An 18,801-nucleotide genomic window follows, 5' to 3' on the forward strand; every position below is an offset into this window, starting at 1 on the left:
CACAAGCTGGAATCAAGACTGCCGGGAGAAATATTAATAACCTCAGATATGCAGATGACACCACCCTTATGGCAGAAAGTGAAGAGGAACTAAAAAGCCTCTTGACAAAAGTGAAATGGGAGAGTGAAAAAGCTGGCTTAAAGCTCAACATTCAGAAAACGAAGATCATGGCATCTGGTCCCATCACTTCATGGGAAATAGATGGGGAAACAGTGGAAACAGTGTCAGACTTTATTTTTGGGGGCTCCAAAATCACTGCAGATGGTGACTGCAGCCATGAAATTAAAAGACGCTTACTCCTTGGAAGAAAATTTATGACCAACCTAGACGGCATATTAAAAAGCAGAGGCATTACTTTGCCAACAAAGGTCCATCTAGTCAAGGCTATGGTTTTTCCTGTGGTCACGTATGGATGTGAGAGTTGGACTGCGAAGAAAGCTGAGCGCCGAAGAATTGGTGCTTTTGAACTGTGGTGTTAGAGAAGACTCCTGAGAGTCCCTTGGACTGCAAGGAGATCCAACCAGTCCATCCTAAAGGAGATCAGTCCTGAGTGTTCATTGGAAGGACTGATGCTAAAGCTGAAACTCCAGGACTTTGGCCACCTCATGTGAAGAGTTGACTCACTGGAAAAGACCCTGATGTTGGGAGGGATTGTGGGCAGGAGGAGAAGGGGACGACAGAGGATGAGATGGCTGGATGACATCACGGACTTGATGGACATGAGTTTGAGTGAACTCTGGGTGTTGGTGATGGACAGGGAGTCCTGGTGTGCTCTGATTCATGGGATTGCAAAGAGTTGGACACGACTGAGCGACTGAATTGAATTGAGGTTTACACAAAATATTGGGGCGGGGGGTTTCCTCTTTCTACAGAGATTCCTCATATAACAAAGGACTCCCCAGAAGGTTTCTTGAAATAGACTTTAATGCATTTTAAATTGAATTGAATTTCCAAAATGCAATTTGTGGTGGTAATTTCCCATGGAGCTAAACACTCAAAATCAGACTTTTTTTTTTTAAATTTTCCTGTAATGGAAAATAGATCATACGTGGTATTTGGGGTCAGAGCTCTGTCCCCAGAAGCCCTTAAGGGGCTAAGAGCCTGTGACTCTCAGTTCAGTTCAGTTGCTCAGTCGTGTCCAACTCTTTGTGACCCAATGGAATGCGGCATGCCAGTCTTTCCTGTCCACCACCAACTCCCAGAGCTTACTCAAACTCATGTCCATTGAGTTGGTGATACCATCCAACCATCTTATCCTCTGACATCCACTCCTCTTCCTGCCTTCAATCTTTCCCAGCATCAGGGTCTTTTCTAGTGAGTCAGTTCTTTGCATCAGGTGGCCTAAGTATTGGAGTTTCAGCTTCAGCATCAGTCCTTCCAATGAATATTCAGGACTGATTTCCTTTAGGATGGACTAGTTGGATTTCCTTGCTGTCCAAGGGACTCTCAAGAGTCTTCTTCAACACACAGTTCAAAAGCTTCAATTCTTTGGCACTCAGCTTTATTTATAGTCCAACTCTCTCATCCACACATGACTACTGGAAAAACCATAGCTTTGACTAGACAGACCTTTGTTGGCAAAGTAATGCCTCTGCTTTTTAATATGCTGTCTAGGTTGGTCATAGCTTTCCTTCTGGGGAGCAAACGTCTTTTAATTTCATGGCTACAAACACCATCTGCATTGATTTTAGAGCTCCCCCCAAAATAAAGTCTGTCACTGTTTCCATTGTTTCCCCATCTATTTCCCATGAAGTGATGGGACCAGATGCCATGATCTTTGTTTTCTGAATGTTGAGTTTTAAGCCAACTTTTTTGCTCTCCTCTTTCACTTTCATCAAGAGGCTTTTTAGCTCCTCTTCTCTTTCTGCCATAAGGTTGTTATCTGCATATCTGAGGTTATTGATGTTTCTGCCGGCAATCTTGATTTCAGCTTGTGCTTCATTCAGCCCAGCATTTCTTATGATGTACTCTGCATATAAGTTAAATAAGTAGGGTGACAATATACAGCCTTGATGTACCCCTTTCCCAATTTGGACCCCGTATGTTGTCCCATGTTCAGTTCTAACTTACTTCTTGACCTGCATACAGATTTCTCAGGAGCTTGGAGGTAATTTTCACTCAGGACAATAAGAGGAGGATCACCACCAGGACTCTTAGGCTTGGCTCTTCCTGGGAAGAGTCATTTTCTTTCATTCTTCTTTTCTTTTAGTTTGTTTGTTTTTTAAATTTTTTGGTATTACCACGCAGCATGTGGGATCCTAGTTTCTCAACCAGGGATTGAAACTGCATCCCCTTTGTTGGAAGTGCAGAGTCTTAACCACTGGACCATCATGGATGCCCCTCCTTTCTTCACTCTTGACAGCTCTGGTGGGGCTCATGGGCTGTGCTCTCTGTCATGAAGAATGGGTGGCAATCTACAGTTAATCCAAGCAATTCAGACATCTTCACAATCCTCTTGCATGTTACTGGAAGACTTTCCTGGTAGTTTTTTCTATAAAACATTTTTTAAAGAACTTTTTTATATAAAAGTTCTTCCCTCCTTTCCAATTATATCCATTAAACATTTATTTGTACAGATCCCATGGAGCCCAATCCTCTGAATAAATGAAAGAAAACATCGAAATGGAAGACATTAGCTTAGAATTAGATTATGACTCATTGGGGATACTGTACTGATCCAGGTTACATATTTTAATCAGTCCTTTAACAAATATTTATTGTGCTTGATTCTTTAATGAATTCTGTGGTTAAACAAGCCAAATACTGGCCTTCTCTAATGGAGCTTATATTCCATTAAGTTTTCTCAACAGTCTGTGAAGCAGGTATCATGCTTTCCAGTTTAGAGATGTGGAAACTGAGGCTCAGAAATGTTTAATCACTTGCCCCAGACAGATCACCCAAGTTAGTAAGAGGTGGCATTTGTTTCAGAACCAGAACCAAGCTCAACCAAAAGTCAGTTGCTTGGTTTTTCTATACCCTGAACTAAATATTTGAAACAATTAATGATCAAATCTATATTTCTTTTATATTTATTTGATAATTGGAGATTATCTGGAAGACACAGCAAAAACAACAACAACAACAAAAAAAAAAACCCTGGTTTTAAGTGAGGAATTAACCAGGATGAGTCTTAGTAGAATAGGACCAGAAAGATAGTTAATCCTTTTCCCTATGTGGTTACCATCTTCCCAGTGGGAAATTGGAAAAGTATTTATAGTGGTTATTAGTGAAAGCACAGCTTTGCAAGTCACACATTTGGTATTTAAAGTCCTTCTGCCCAGAGAGGATCGACTGTTCCTGTTGATAAGCATGTTGCTGCGGGGCTTCTTTAGAGAGGAAAAGAGCACAGGCTGGTAGAAATGACGTGTAACTCTCAGTGCCACAAAGTAAGACCTAGCTCTGCTGCTGCCTGGCTGTGTGCCCTTTAACCTTTTCTGAGCCTCTGTTTTCTTCAGGACTTATATTAGAATCAAGTGACATGAGAGGGAAAAAAATTGAGAGAGTTAAAAATTATACCCCAGTAACAAATGGGAACAGTAACAATATGGAATTAGGATAAGGAATAGGGTTTTGCCTGTGCACAGTGAGATCCCCCAGTACCTGGTGGAGGGCCCTTTCCAAAATGGTCCATGAATGGCTAAGCAAAAGAAAATGAAGGATAACAGTTGCACTAATGAAATAAAAACAAAGTGTCATTGCAGTGGCACTACAGCCACTACATAAAGCTCTATTCTACTGAGTACAGAGAGTGAGCCACACACATTCTTTTATTTTTAAAATTTTAATTGAAGTATAATTGATTTACAATTTGTGTTAGTTTCAGGTGTATAGCACAGTGATTCAGTTACACACACACACACACACACACACACACACTTATTATCAGTGAATCACTGTACTAAAACTAACACAATACTGAGTTGAGAAGTTCTCCTGGACAAGGAAATGGCTACCCATTCCAAATGAAGATTTCTATGTCTACAGCCTTTGTATACACACCTAAATAATAAATTGACTAACTAAATGAATAAACTGAAATTCTCTTGGTTGGAGAAGTCCATGAACAGAGGAGCCTGGCAGGCCATAGTCCATGGAGTTGCAAAGAGTCAAACACAACTGAGCAACTAACACACACACATATATGTATATACACACATATATATTCCATTTTGGATTCTTTCCCCTTATTTCTTAATTAAATAAAAAAATGACAACTTGCCCCTGAGAGTGGTAGGTGCATCTGGCCACTCTCAGATGCCCAGGAAACAGTTCACACAACTTGATGTGATCTAAGAAAGATCATGGTGGATACCTGCCCTTACTGGGGCAAGGAAAAGGGGCCACCTCCATCCAAGGCCCCACCTCCTGAAAGAGCTTCAACTTTTCCCAGACTCATTTGTAGGCTTACCATTTAGTCTTCCATTTACCACATGTTCATTGAGTACCTTCTGTGCAAGGCACTCTCCTCCTATTAAAATCTTTTAAAAATGTAGCTCTCTTAAAAATTTACTATTTCTTTCTCTCCGGATTTCTGCCATGCATCCTTCAGAGCTGTGATGAGGGCCCTCTTGGGAAGCTGCACAGATGGGAGTCACAGAAGCTTGTAACGTGCTGTGAAGAGCTGCATTCAATAAGTGTTGTCTTTCTCTGCATTGGTCCTTTATGAATGTTGAAAGTGGAAGTGGATGGGTGACAGAAAGGGAAAAGAGAACTGAGTCAGTCCTGAGGCTAGAATAACTCTCTAGAGAGAAGCTAGTGACTTTTGCGCTGAAGGAAAATGAGAGACTAGAACAATGATCGCATCACACACACACACACACACACACACACACACACAGATGCAACAATGACACACATACACACCCACAGACACAACAGATATCCAGTAATTGGATCCAGTTTCTTCTCTGCTCCCTCATTTCTCAGATATGAGCCAGCATTTATGTGATATCCCAGGGTAGGTAAGGACCCTGGTTCATAATGTCTGCATGCATGAAGGGAAGCAAAGACCCCTGAAATGACACAGCTCAAGCATTATACTTTTTTGCCCATCTCCAAAATGAGATAAAGTTAGTACATTTGGGAGAAGACACACATCAGCCAGATAAAGAAAATGTGCAGAGAGACCAGACAGAACCATGCATGGAGTTCTGAGGTGTTGGGGAAACCCAAGGCCAGAGCCAGACACCAAAGTAGTAGGTATTGTAGTTACCACAAGTACATGAAGGGATGGGAACTCAGAAATCTAGGGAACCTCCATGCGCTCATGAAGCAAGGGCTGCGTGTCAAGTGTTGGAAGTTAATACTCCTTCCTGTTTGAGCTCTGTGATTCATATCCTTGTCCCATGGTTCAGACAGTCCCAAGAGGACTAGAAATTGATAAGGTGCCACATTGTGATATTTCTTAAAACTAATTATCTGAGAGAATTCATGGAATATTGAATGGAGTAAAGGTTCACACTTGACTAAGATTCACTATCATGCATGACAACGTACAAATTGATCCTTTAGGAAAGTTAATAACTTAGCCAATGTTAATAGTAACCAGTTAGATCTGAACATCAGAATTAAGATTTTTATGTCTACAGTCTTTGTATACACACCTAAATAATAGACTAACTAAATGAATAAACACAACTTTAATTCTGAGTATATAATTAAAGAGCTTGAGCTCTCTCTTCACAGTCTATAAATGCATTTTTTTAAATTAGTAAAGTTAAAAACATCTGTGGGCTCTAAGTTCTAATACTTCTTTATGGGTGCAACATTCTAAGGATATGAGTTTTGTATCTCATTTATTAAGTTCATTAGATCAATTCACAAGGGTTAAGAACTAACTTCTATGTTTATGGGTAGGCAGGTAGATTCATTGTAACTATTGGGTTTTGAGTCTGGCTAACTTCTATATGAAAAGGCACTTGTAGTGCTTTCCTGGCCTAGCCCACAGAGGGCTCAGTAAAGTCTTGGGAGGTTGATGCCAAAACTTGGCCTCTGTGCATCAGTGCTGAGTTAAATCTCGGATGAGAGTTTTGGGTGAAGTAGAAAGACAAAGCTTTATTGCTTTGCCAGGCACATGGGGACACAGGGGTTTGTGCCCTCAAAAGCTGTGTATCTCAGCCTGGGGTGGGGGGCGGCGGGGGGTGGGTTTGGTGAGGAGTTTTATAGCAATGGTTCAAGGGTGGGGTTGCTGATAAGTATCAGGGTGTGTGCAGGGCCTGCACTCCTTTAATCCAGCCTCATGTGGCCTCCTGACAAGCTTCTGTGGTTCTCGAGGTTATCAAACTGTGACCCTCTATCTAGAATGAAGAATGCTTCATCAGATAATTAACATCTTCCATTTGTTGGGGGTCTTAGTTCTGTAAAGAGCTCAAAGACACTGTTATGTACTTCCCTTGAGTTGGAACCAGGCTTTTGTCCTAAGAGCACTATTGTCTTTTGGCTGCTTCTCCCTTGTCTCTGCATCCTCTCTCTTCCCTGATCAGCAAATATTTGAACCTGCCCTTTGGAACAAAGGAAAATGCAAGAAGTGAGGAACACAGAAAGGCTTCCATGCCCAGGAACCCCACAGGGTCCTGCTCCGTTTCAAAGTGTGTTGCCAAGTGCCTGCAGGTGCCACACTTCTGGACCCAGCTTTGTCTCTAATGAGCTGAGTCACTGTAGACAATTTTTCTTTTTGTTTTGGGTTTTAGCTTTACCTTTTTGTCTTCGTGATCAGAGGATGGGGCCCAGTGACCTGTCAGGTTCCTTGGACCTCAATGATTCTGTGATATTAAGTGTCTAACATATCATGAGGAATGCCAAAGATGGGGAAAAACAGATTCTAGCTACCACAGTGTTCCCAGTAGCTCTGGAGATGGAGTTTTGGTCACTGAGAAGGCATAGCAGGCCTTTCTTCTGGGTTATATTTAAATATGTGATAAAGGGAGGAATGTCTAATGATGGAATTGCAAGGAGAGAACAGAGAGGATAAAGGGAAAGAAATATATGTCACAAATATATCACCATCATAAGAAACTCACTTGTAAGGTTCTGAGGAAAATTCAATAGGAGATAATTTGTACTATCTGAAAGTTATTTGCTTAGATTCCTTTCAAATGCATAAAGATAACCTTATTTGTTTATTTTTATTAATTTTTAAAATATGTATTATGTCATCATTATCTATTTGGCTGTGCTGCGTCTTAGCTGTGGCACAGGGCATCTTGGATCTTTGATCCTGCATGTGTGGTCTTCAGTTGAGGCATGCAAACTCTTAGTTATGGCATGTGGGATCTAGTTCCCTGGCCAGGGATTGAACCTGGGCCCCTGCATTGGCAGTGCTGAGTCTTTTAGCCACTGGACCACCAGGGAAGTCGCAAGATAGCTTTTTTTTTTTTTTTAAAGTCAGTTTACAATCCATCTTAATGCTGTAATTTCTCACTTTGTCCAAAGCCATCTTGTGAGATTTACAGTGAATTTAAGGATTCTATTTCGCCCAGCACAGTGTTGCTTCAATGGGATGTGGCCAATTGGTATTATATTTGAGAGACGTTATTCCTATGTCTGATTTGCATATTCCCCACTAGAGTTATCCCTCTTCTGCTTTCCAAAGTTATACTTCAGAAAAACACATGTCAGTGGAGCAGTGTCTTTGACCTGATAAGCATACTTAAGTTGTAAATTGTAAGGAAAAAGTCTTGTCACAAGTCACACTTTTGTGGACTTCAGAGGGGTTGAGTAAATGGTCAGGCCTCACTGATTTGGAGACTTTGGAGTTGATTGTCTGTATGACTGAATATTATTTAAAAGACTGACGGTTAAGGCATTTCAAATTTATAGTTGAATTAACAGTGAATAGAATTTTTTCACTCTGTTTGAAAGATAAATAAATAAGTTATGATTGCCATTACTTTGCCAAAACATCCGTATCCCTCTCCTCTTCTTCCTCCTCCTCCTTTTTGAAGAAACCCTTGCTTAAAAGAGGAAAAGGAGGGGAGAAATGAAGAGATGGAAGCATTTGAAGAAAGTATAAATAAAATTGCAGTGGGGTAAATAAGAAAACAAACTCCACTAGCTGAAAGTCTCACCGACAAGCCTGCAGAAGGGTCTGGACTAAGACTGTTAAGATAGGGACTGCTTTTGCCTTTATATCCTTTGAGAATGGAAGAGCACCCAGTCCATTAGATGCCATTTGAATGAATGAATGATATTGTGATGAAGAAATACTTCAAAATGGATCTGAAGGTCTAGGATAAGGACCCAAAGCCAGCAAAGCCCTAGGAAACAGAGGTTGGCCTCTGACTGATAACTCCCATTTGGTACCAGTTCTGAACTTGAGAGCTTTGTCAGTCAGGTGAGTGTGAGGCATCAAGTTATTACCCTCAGCACAGGGAAGATATAATATCTATTGAATGAATGAATGCAGAAATAGGCATCCATGTTGCTAAAAGCAGTGGGTCCTTTTCACAAAATTCCATGTTTTTCTGTAAGTTGATATAGACTCAGTAGATTTCAGATGGAATAATCTTACATATCCAGGTAGTCAACTCAAAACTCATGAATGTTTACAGTGTTTGCTCTTCTAAATCCTGTGACCAATCAGAGAAACTATTTGAAAAATATCTTTGGGTCACAAACAAATTGGGATCCACTTTTACCTCTGAAAAATCAGAAATCCAAAAAATAAGAAGACCTGGGCTTTGTGTCACTTTTCCTTGGCATCAAATTGTGGGTTTTTTTATCCGTAAATATTTTCAGTAAATATTGTATTTATCAGTAAATATTTTCATGTGCATTTATAAAAAACATTCCTGGTTGGTTTTTGATGATGTGACAAGAAGAGGTGTCTGCCTGGCATGGGTTATAGCATATGACCTTTGAAAATGTGGTTCTTCCACTTAGTTCATGTGTTTTTAGGACCCAGAGATGATTGAGACAGAAAGACAGACATGTGTTCCACTATCTTGGGGTCATAGTTTAACTTGCAAATAAGCTTTTGGAGTTAAATATTTATCTCATGTCCAGGTAATATAAAACTTTTCTGTTTAAAGACTGGTTCATTTTTACCGATTTGGTACTGGGTTGCAAACCAAAAATAGCTCGTAATTCTTCAGTAGAAGTCCTTATGACTTTGATCAAATCTGCAAAAGTTGCAAGCAAAAAGATAAAGCCATGGACGCCTGGCCACTCCAATTTAGTAACTGGAATGATACCAATGACTTCCCAGTTAGTTTTAAAAGGCTACCTTCTCCCCACACAGAGAAAGCAATGTTGACTTGCCAACCTGTATTAGAACTCAAATAAAATGTCAGCCAGCAAGTTCTTTGAATCAAGAGGTCATAGACCTGGGTATGACTGTTACATTTCAGATAGGCCTGGGTTATTCTTGGAGCAATAAAACAACTGTATGTGTGGAAGCTGAAATAATGAACTATCAAAGCTTGTGAGATAATCATGTCAAGCTTGGGGATCTGAGTTGATCACCTCTTGAAGAGGACAAGCTCTCTCATCTCCTTCTAGACCTTCAGGTCAGCGCAGCCAAAATCACTTCCATCTTCTCTTACAAGTGTTTTTGCTGCCTTTTCCTTTTATTTTGCCAACTCTTCCCTCCATCCCTTCCGTTTCTTCCCTCCATCCCTTCCATTTCTTCCCTCACACACATTCTGCCTAATTACATGTCAGTGTAAATATCCTGAAAGGAATCCCTGAATTTATTTGGACCCTCAGGGCCTTGTTCAGCAGATTTGCTTATCAACAATAAACTCTTACCTTACCTTCCAAAATATGAAACTCTGAAAACTACCTCTAGCCCTTGAAAATGTGAGGCACAGCTCTCAGATGCTGAGCATTTACAAACACAACCTCCAATTAGGAGCATATTTACTTATGGACTTTTTTTTTCCTTGACAAAAACCTCAATCACTGAAACCTGGCATGAAATTTCAAAGACTTAGTCCCTATGAGAAGCTACAAGATCAGAAAAGTGGAGAGTTTTAAATCTGGGGTCTTAGATATTTGAATAGATATTGAAATAAGCCCAGCTCTGCAGGTTGCATTTGCTCATTTTGAACATCCTGGTTTGTGTTACCTGAGGTTCTTTGTGTCTGTCTGAGGATGCAGAAACAGAATCCCCTATGGGTCTCTAATTTTTACTGGATACAAAGGCCTGTGTCAGAGCAGAGTTAGCCATGTTTTGAACTTGTTTGCTTTCTTCCCAGTTGGTCACAGTCATATATAAAATTAGAAAATGCCAAAATTGCCCAAGGAACAAACAAATCTTTCAGAGGTCTAAAGCAATTTCTCCCTGGTTTTCCATGCTTGGGAATGGCAGATAGCAGACCTACTGTTATTAAAAGCAGACTTCATTATATAGCAGATGTGTCCTATGTGATAAGGTCATTAGTGAGGACAAGGGAAGGAATGCCAGAAAGAGTGGAGAGAGGCTGGATCACTCTTACTGCTTTGTTACTTCCTGTTGATCTTCCTGGTGGGATGCTCTACGGCAGGGGCGTGGGCTAGGAAACCTTATCTGTGAGCATCTTATTCAGCCCATTCATAGCTCGCTCATGGCTGAAACTTGGCATGCTGGAGTCCAGGCAGGAGGCCATGGCAACCCATTTAATACCAAGGTTCAGAACAATCTCCTTGTAATGAGGGCAGTATTAAGAAAACAGACCTTCTGCCTTGTTCTGGCCAGAGCTTAAAGATGCTAGGCTGTGTTGTAGTAGGGCTTTTCTTTTCTCTTAAGTCAAATTTTGATCATCCTTTATCCTCAAATATAGATGAGCCATGTTTGATATTTGGAAAATAAATTCGTGGTATCAAATTTTCAATGCTAATCTTTTAAAATTGGCAATTACCTTAGCTCAGTTATATGTTCTCTAACCCTATCAATCTGTATAGTACTTGGTTTCCATGGGAATAAGCTTTGCACGTTCACTCATTCAGCCCAGAACCTGAATTAATTCAGGAGGCTGTGGTTGTCCTGACACTCAGTGCTAAGCAATTATCCTGATAATTAGAAATATAATCTTACTGTGCCTACTTTCTGCAAGAAGTAGTTCTTTGCTAAGATAATTGGAGTTTTTTGTTTTTCAACTTCTTCAAATCCATCATAAGAACCCCAATCTTTCCTTTTTCTCATAAACTAAGCAAATCGTCCAAATAGATGCTGATTTGTAGTCATAGGACCATAATTCTCCAGTTTGAGATAAAAGTCAAAATCATACAGAAGTCTCAATAAAACACAGATTACTGGTCCCACCCCAAGAGTTTCTGATTCGGTAGGCCTGGGCGGGGCCATGAATTTCCATGTCTAACAATTTCCTAGGCGATGCTGATTCTGGTGCTGATGGACTGGGATGTACACCTTGAGGCCCATGAGGTTTGTCAATGTTAAGTTGTCACAAAAGAACCACAAGGCTCAGAGAGAATTTCTGGAGAAGTTGCTATGTGCTTGGTTGCTGCTGCTGCTAAGTTGCTTCAGCCGTGTCTGACTCTGTGCGACCCCATAGACGGCAGCCCACCAGGTTCCGCCGTCCCTGGGATTCTCCAGCCAGGAACACTGAACTGGGTTGCCATTTCCTTCTCCAATGCCGGAAAATGAAAAGCGAAAGTGAAGTCGCTCAGTCGTGTCCAACTCTTAGCGATCCCATGGACTGCAGCCCACCAGGCTCCTCCGCCCACGGGATTTTCCAGGCAAGAGTACTTGGTTAGCATGTTGTAAATTTTGTCAGATGTATTTTTTTACTATCGTGACTTTGTGTAAATTACATGCAAATTCAAGAGGGATACACAGTGAAACCTATAAATAGAGAAGAAAAGAGAATGAATATGAGGTGGAGGACACAGAGTAGACTTTGAAGAAGATATTAGACTAGAGCTGACCAGGAAACAAGTGAAAAATGTAATTTTAATAAGGCAGATAATTGTTTTTTCTTTTTTTATAGGAAGGAAACTCCTTAGCTGATTTATTGTTTAAATTATAGAAAAGCAGTTCATTTATAGGATATGTTCTTACCTTTAAAAGATCAGTTTTTCCATATAATGGCTCTGTAATTTGTGTTAAGAAGTAGATTCCAGTTCCCTAGAGTGATCATGCTTTTGAAATTGTGTTTTCAACTAGCTCTATAGGTATTTCAATTGCTCTAAACTTAAGTTATTGTCAAAGTTTTAGAAGCAAATCTAAAAAATTTTTTTTGAAATATGGTTGATTTATAATGTTGTGTCAGTTCCAGGTGTACCGCATAGTGATTCAGTTCTACAAGTATATGTATTCATTCTTTTTCAGGTTATTTTCCCATATAGGTTATTACAGAGTATTGGTTAGTGTTCCCTGTGCTATATAGTAGGTCTTTGTTGGTTATCTATTTTATATATAGTATTGTGTACATGTTAATCCCAAGCTCCTAATTTATCCCTCCCCTCAACTAAAACAGATGATTTTCTCTTATTTTTTAAAATAATTTATTTATTTTTGGGTCTCCTGGGTCTTCGTTGCTGCGTGGGCTTTCCTCTAGTTGCGGTGAGCAGGGGCTACTGTCTAGTTGTGGTGCTCTGACTTCTCACTGTGGCAGCTTTTCTTGTCACAGAGTACAGGCTCTAGAGTGTTCAGGCTTCAGGAGCTGTCGTTCCCGGGCTCTCAAGCACAGTCGCAGTAGTTGTGGAGCGTAGGCTCAGTTGTCCCACAGTACATGGGATCTGCTTGGACCATGTGTCTTGCATTAGCAGGCCCATTCTTTACCACTGAGCCACCAGGGAAGCCCCAAGGCTGGTACTTTTTCAATCAGCAATTAACAAGTAGCACAGACTTGGGTTCAAGAGATGCACCATGTGTCACCCATAAGGTTAACTGTTGCATGTGTAAGCAGGATTTCCACTTTATAAACTAACAGATTCAGCAATGATTCAACAATAGCTGCTTTTTAAATGTCTCCTTGTCTATAAATAATGTCCAAAGTTGGCTTGTTCACTGTCTCCAAAAGGATTTTGTTAGATATATTTGACTGAACCACTGGTAAAAAAACAAACAATGACAAAACCCACATTTTTTAACCTTGAGTATTGTTGGATTTTGTACATACTCCTGGTTTTAATGAACTTCTGAATAGACATATGATCTGTCAAAACAAGTGTACTTATTTGAGATCTTGAGATATTGTGACATTCTATGCTGCTGCTGCTAAGTCACTTCAGTCATGTCCGACTCTGTGCGACCCCACAGACGGCAGCCCACCAGGCTCCCCCATCCCTGGGATTCTTTAGGCAAGAATACTGGGGTGGGTTGCCATTTCCTTCTCCAATGCATGAAAGTGAAAAATGAAAGTGAAGTCGCTCAGTCATATCTGACTCTTTGCGACCCCATGGACTGCAGCCTACCATGCTCCTCCGTCCATGGGATTTTCCAGGCAAGAGTACTGGAGTGTGCCATTGCCTTCTCCAGTGACATTCTATGAGGAGGACATAAAATTTTGCCTGAGAGTAACCAGTAAGGAAATGTTTTACTGCTTATTTATTTTAAATGTAATCATTACCTAATAATAATTCCTTGTCTAGTATTTATACTACACAGATGCATTAGTGGGTTTATTCCTAAGTGAGACTAATTGACACCCCCACTTCCCCACCCCCTCCATACCCATGTCCCTGGATTGAATCCTTCTGTGCTATCCTGAGGTCTTTCTGTGCACATGTAACCACAGCCCTTCAGAATCAGACTGGCATGAAATAGCAGTTTCAGTATTAAAGAAGAACTAAAGAAGATGATCTGGCTTTGGACTCTACAAATTTCACAGGAGTTTAAATCATACTAGCTCTTGGCAGGTAATGGCGGGTTGTCAGCTCATTCTGAGTGTGAATCTGTGCATGTGTTGCTTGGTCAAGTTGCCATGTTAATGTGTTCCTGGTATGCACACCTGTAGTTCTTCATAGCTGGATGACAAGGCATTCTATCACAGAAGTCTGCCAGGGATTACATTTTCAGTTTCTCCTTTCAAATATAGTCATTCGATTGTTGCTCTCTCCTTCCCATGGACCAGGAGTCTTGTCTGGGACTGGTAGGATTTTCTATTCCCTCAACCTCCCAAGTGGCATTAGCAGTACACTTGATTGTATTGTGGCTCTCTTCTGACCTCTGGGAAATCAGCAATTGCATTATTAGCAGGAAGAACAGGAAGGGCAGATCTAAGAGACAGAGATGAATATATTTATTCATTAGGTTGGCAGCCACTTAGTGAGTATTAGATTTATCCTCTGTGTATATGTATGTGTGCGTATAGATGACGCACGATCTTCAGCCTTGGGGAGAGGTGAGTAACCAGCTAATAATCTAGCACTATGGTTACTATGATAGAAAGAGAAGATGCCAGGGACACACAAAGGTGAGTGGTTGGAGGGCTGCCTAATAGAATTAGGGAAATCTCCAGTAGGTTTTAAAAAGAGAGGAGATTGAAGGAAGATGACAGAAAGAGGATGTTTTGGACAGAGAAATGTAGAACAAGCACAATAGTATGAGAGAGCTAGTGTGCTTCAGGAATGGCAGGCGGATGGGCAGAGTTGGAAGGGAGAGTGTCACCAGAGAAGCTGGACATGAACCTGGAGAGGGTAACAGGAGCCAGGTCATGAAGAGTGTTATATCCTGTGCGAAGGAATTGGATTTCAGTACAATGATATACGATGAGTACTGCCTTTTCAACTCCCACCTGGGGTGAAAATATTGAAAATGGATTCAAGGGGCATATGACTGGTTAGAAAATATTTCTGTTAGTTTAAGAAAAACCCAAGAATAAGTTGAGCTAGGGTCATGGCAGTGGGAATGCAGAGAAGAAGGCTATTATGAGAAAGAGGACTGGGAAATTTGGGGGGACAGGTAAAAGGGCTAAGTGAAAGCCTGAGGTTCCAGGTTGGGGCCAGATAGAAGTTAATCTCTATTAACAAATTTGTTAGATAGCCTCTCTGGCTTTTGGTGTGGTGAGGATGAACAGTAAAGGCACAGAGAAGAGTCAGTTTTGCGCTAAAGAGGCAAACCTACATCTCTCCATTGGTAAAAAGAAATAGAAAAGGGGCCCTTTGTGGACCTTGTAATACCCACTCCAGAAGCTGCATTATGGTCCATAGCATCATCTCTGAACAGGAAGGTCTGCTGAAGAATGCATATTCATGTAGAACAAGCTAAAGGACCACCAACCTGTTCTCATAAATCCTTTCTTCCCTGGTTACAATGAGTTCTTGGGTAAGGAAGAAAGATTTGACCTCTCTCTCTTTGTTTTATTGCTTAAAGTGAGCAGTCTTCAGGTGCTGGAGCACAAGGGCAGCTGGCTGATCTCAGACCTTCCAAGTCCTCCCTTTTGTCGTCATCTCTTGGTTGCATCATCTCTTCAGTCTGCTTACTTTTTTTTTCTTTTGATGGTGCTACACATGCTAATGTATTACTCTTCTCTGTAGCGCAACCAAATGGAAAAGTTAGCTCTATAAGACAATCAGTGGCAAGTTTTTAATTGTGTAAGAGGATGATGACTTCATAACATTCTACAGTGGAACTTGAAAAACTAATTCACAACTAGTGAGTGGAAGGGCTGGAATTAGAATTCACATTTTTCCTGACCGCATTTTTACTGAGGGCTTCCACAGAAATGACATGGATGTACATGCAAAATAAAAACAAATCCAGATCCTGAATCCTGCATCAGGTGCTTGTGGGGCAGGTATTATGAAAAGCAGTAAATAGACTTGAAAGAAGAGTTAGGTCAAAGAAAGGAGCAAGCATTCTGGCTGGGAAGGCCTTCCAGAAAGCCTGCGAAAAAAATAGAAGTTCATGGGGGAAGTCACACAGAAAAGAAATGGAAAAATAATCCTCCTCCAATAAAAGCAAGAAAAATATATGAAAGAGACTGTAGCACATTCATCTTTCTTTTCTCCGCCATCCTCTGTGCAGTTGCATTTGCTCCTCGCCAAGTCTTCTCCCAAGACTTTCAAGATTAAGTGATTTTTTTTGCCAAAAACAAAAGCAGGATCATCTCATTCCCCAATGGTTTTGCATGAAAACTAGTACAAGAAAATGGGTACAGTTCCTTGCCCTCCTGATGCCTACATGTTGGATTTTTACAAAATATTTTTGTAGTGTCCATACTGTCACCAGATTTAATAAGCTTGCCAAAATTATGGTGAGGATACTGTAATATCCTTGAACAAGAGTGATATGGAGATATTTAGTCATTGGTTAGAGATGCTTGTTACTTTCAGCTATGTTTTCTTTTTCCTGTGCCCAATCTAGATTATTCCTGCCCTATGGACCTATACTGGCATTCATGCCTATATTATTTTTCAACTACTGTACACCTGGCTCTGCCTTCCATACTTTGAAGTGTATCAGCCAAATGTAAATCCTGTCAAGGTCAGAGTGTCATTTAGAATTGCAAAAAAGTTGCTGGGCATGTCCATTCGGGCACTGTGACCTATCTCCACCCAACTTTGCCCTGCCATTTGGTGAGATATTTATAACACCACATGACTGCTTCAGATAGAGGGACTTAAGCTGAAATAAACACAAAGCGATTTGTCAGATTTACCAGTGCAGAGTCCATTAATGACCTTCACCTTGGAAAGAAATACATGGGGGTTTCTGATAACCCTGAGCTGAGTCACATGTACCTTGACAATGGCCTTCTCCCTGTGACTTCTGTGCAACATCAGAATGACTCTCACTTCTCCCTGGTCTTCTAGTCCAGGAAGGAGTTGTCAGAGAGAAGTACTTAGTCTCTGAATTTCTTTCTAAAGGAATTATAGCTTCACATAACTGAATTTTGTATTAAATCAACAAGAATTAAGGAGTTAAGAGCCACAGAATCAGAGGTCTTAGGACAGGAAATGCTTTCCTTTTTCTATATATTATCTTGTAGATTATATCCAATAACCCTGTGAGGTTAGCATGATTATTCCTATTTTGTAGATGAGGAATTTGAGGCTCAGAGGAGTTACATGACCTTTATTCTTGGTCATATAACTAGAAAGTGACAGAACCTGAAAGGAATCTGTCTCTGATAATTCTAAACCCAGTGCTTTCTGGAGCATGTAACACTATCTTCAAAGACCATTGATAGGAAACGTAATGTGTTATTAAAAAAAAAAGTAGAAACAGAGACATATTTTATCTTCTTGGGCTCCACAATCACTGCAGACAGTGACTGCAGCCATGAAATTAAAAGAAGTTTGCTCCTTGGAAGAAACGCTATGACAAACCTAGACAGCATATTACAAGCAGAGACATCACTTTGTCGACAAAGGTCCATATAGTCAAAGCTATGGTTCTTCCAGAAGTCATGTATGGATTTGAGAGTTGGACTATAAAGAAGGCTGAGCGCCGAAGAATTGATGCTTTTAAACTGGTGGTGCTGGAGAAGACTCTTGAGAGTTCCTTGGATAGCAAGGAGGTCAAATAAGTAAATCCTAAAGGAAAACCCTGAATATTCATTGGAAGGACTGATGGTGAAGCTTCAATACTTTGGCCACCTGACGGGAAGAGCTGACTCATTGGAAAAGACCCTGATGTTGGGAAAGATAGAAGTCAAACAGAGAAGAGGGCAGCAGAGGATGAGATGATTAGATAGCATCACCAACTCAATGGACATGAGTTTGAGCTATCACATGATAGCTCAGGACAGGGAAGCCTGGCATGCTGCAGTCCAAGGGGTCACAAAGAGTCAGACACGACTTAGCGACTGAACGACAACAAAGTGTTATAGGTACTGTGGGACATAACTGAGTATCAAAGGCATAGCCCCTTATTACAGAAACCCATAGCCCTCTGACATCTGTTCCCATGCCCAAACGCCCGTTTACACTGCTCTCTCTTTACAAGCATGCTATGGGTACTAGCGTGCACATTCTGTTTTACAGTGGAGTTTGAAAAACTAGTTTACAACCAGTGAGTAGAAGGGCTGGAATTAGAAGTCACATTTTTTTCTGACTTCACTTTTACTAAGGGCTTGTCCAGAGATGACATAGAAGTACATGCAAAACAAACAGAAACCTAAGTCCTACATCCTACATTGGGTGCTGGTGGGGCAGGTATTATGCAATTCAGTAGATTTCCCTGATGGCTCAGCAGGTAAAAATCTTCCTAAAATTCAGGATACCCAGAAGTCATGGGTTTGATCTTAGATTCAGGAAGATCCCCTGGAGGAGGAAATGGCAACCCACTCCAGTATTCTTCCTTGGGAAATCCCATGGACAGAGGAGCCTGGTGGGCTATAGTCTATGGGATGGCAAAGAGTCGATCACAATAGCGCACATACACACAGACTCCAAAGAAGAGCTGGGTCAGAGAAAGGCGCAAACAATTTTGGCTTGACTAGCTGGGAAGGCCTTCTAGAAAGCCTGCAAAAAATGGGAGCTCCTGGGGGAAAGTCACACAGAAAAGAAGTGGAAAAATAACCCTCCTCCAATAAGAGCAAGAAAAATGCATGAAGGAGATTGAAACACATTCATTTCTCTTTTATTCTTTGCCATCCTCTGTGCAATTGAATTTGCTCCTTGCCATGTCTTCTCCAAGACTTTCAAGATTAAGCAATTCTTAGCCAAGAAACAAAAGCAGGATCATCTCATTCCCCAGTGGATTTTCATGAAAACGGGTAATAAAATCAGGTACAGTTTCAAGAGAAGAAGAATCAAGCTGAGTCTATAAGGAATCCTGCACACGAGCACATGAAGGGGCACACATATTTATGCTGTGTCCAGATCTCTTGCCTCTCACTACATTGCTCTGAGAACATCACTACTCTCTGAACAGCTGCATGTGTTTCATTGGAAAAATAATTTGTCTCTTTG

General features: G+C 40.8%; 1 protein-coding gene and 1 non-coding gene across 7 annotated transcripts in view; one reads left to right on the plus strand and one right to left on the minus strand.

The window, feature by feature from the left end:
• NCKAP5 (NCK associated protein 5) overlaps nt 1-18,801 on the plus strand; it is a 1,138,328-nt gene that overhangs the window by 195,041 nt on the left and 924,486 nt on the right. The window lies entirely within an intron of this gene.
• On the minus strand, nt 7,277-7,350 carry TRNAG-GCC (transfer RNA glycine (anticodon GCC)). Its single transcript has one exon. It is a non-coding gene; the product is annotated as a tRNA-Gly (tRNA).

Source organism: Ovis canadensis, chromosome 2 (assembly GCF_042477335.2).
Source record: "Ovis canadensis isolate MfBH-ARS-UI-01 breed Bighorn chromosome 2, ARS-UI_OviCan_v2, whole genome shotgun sequence".
NCBI classification, from domain to species: Eukaryota; Metazoa; Chordata; class Mammalia; order Artiodactyla; family Bovidae; genus Ovis; species Ovis canadensis.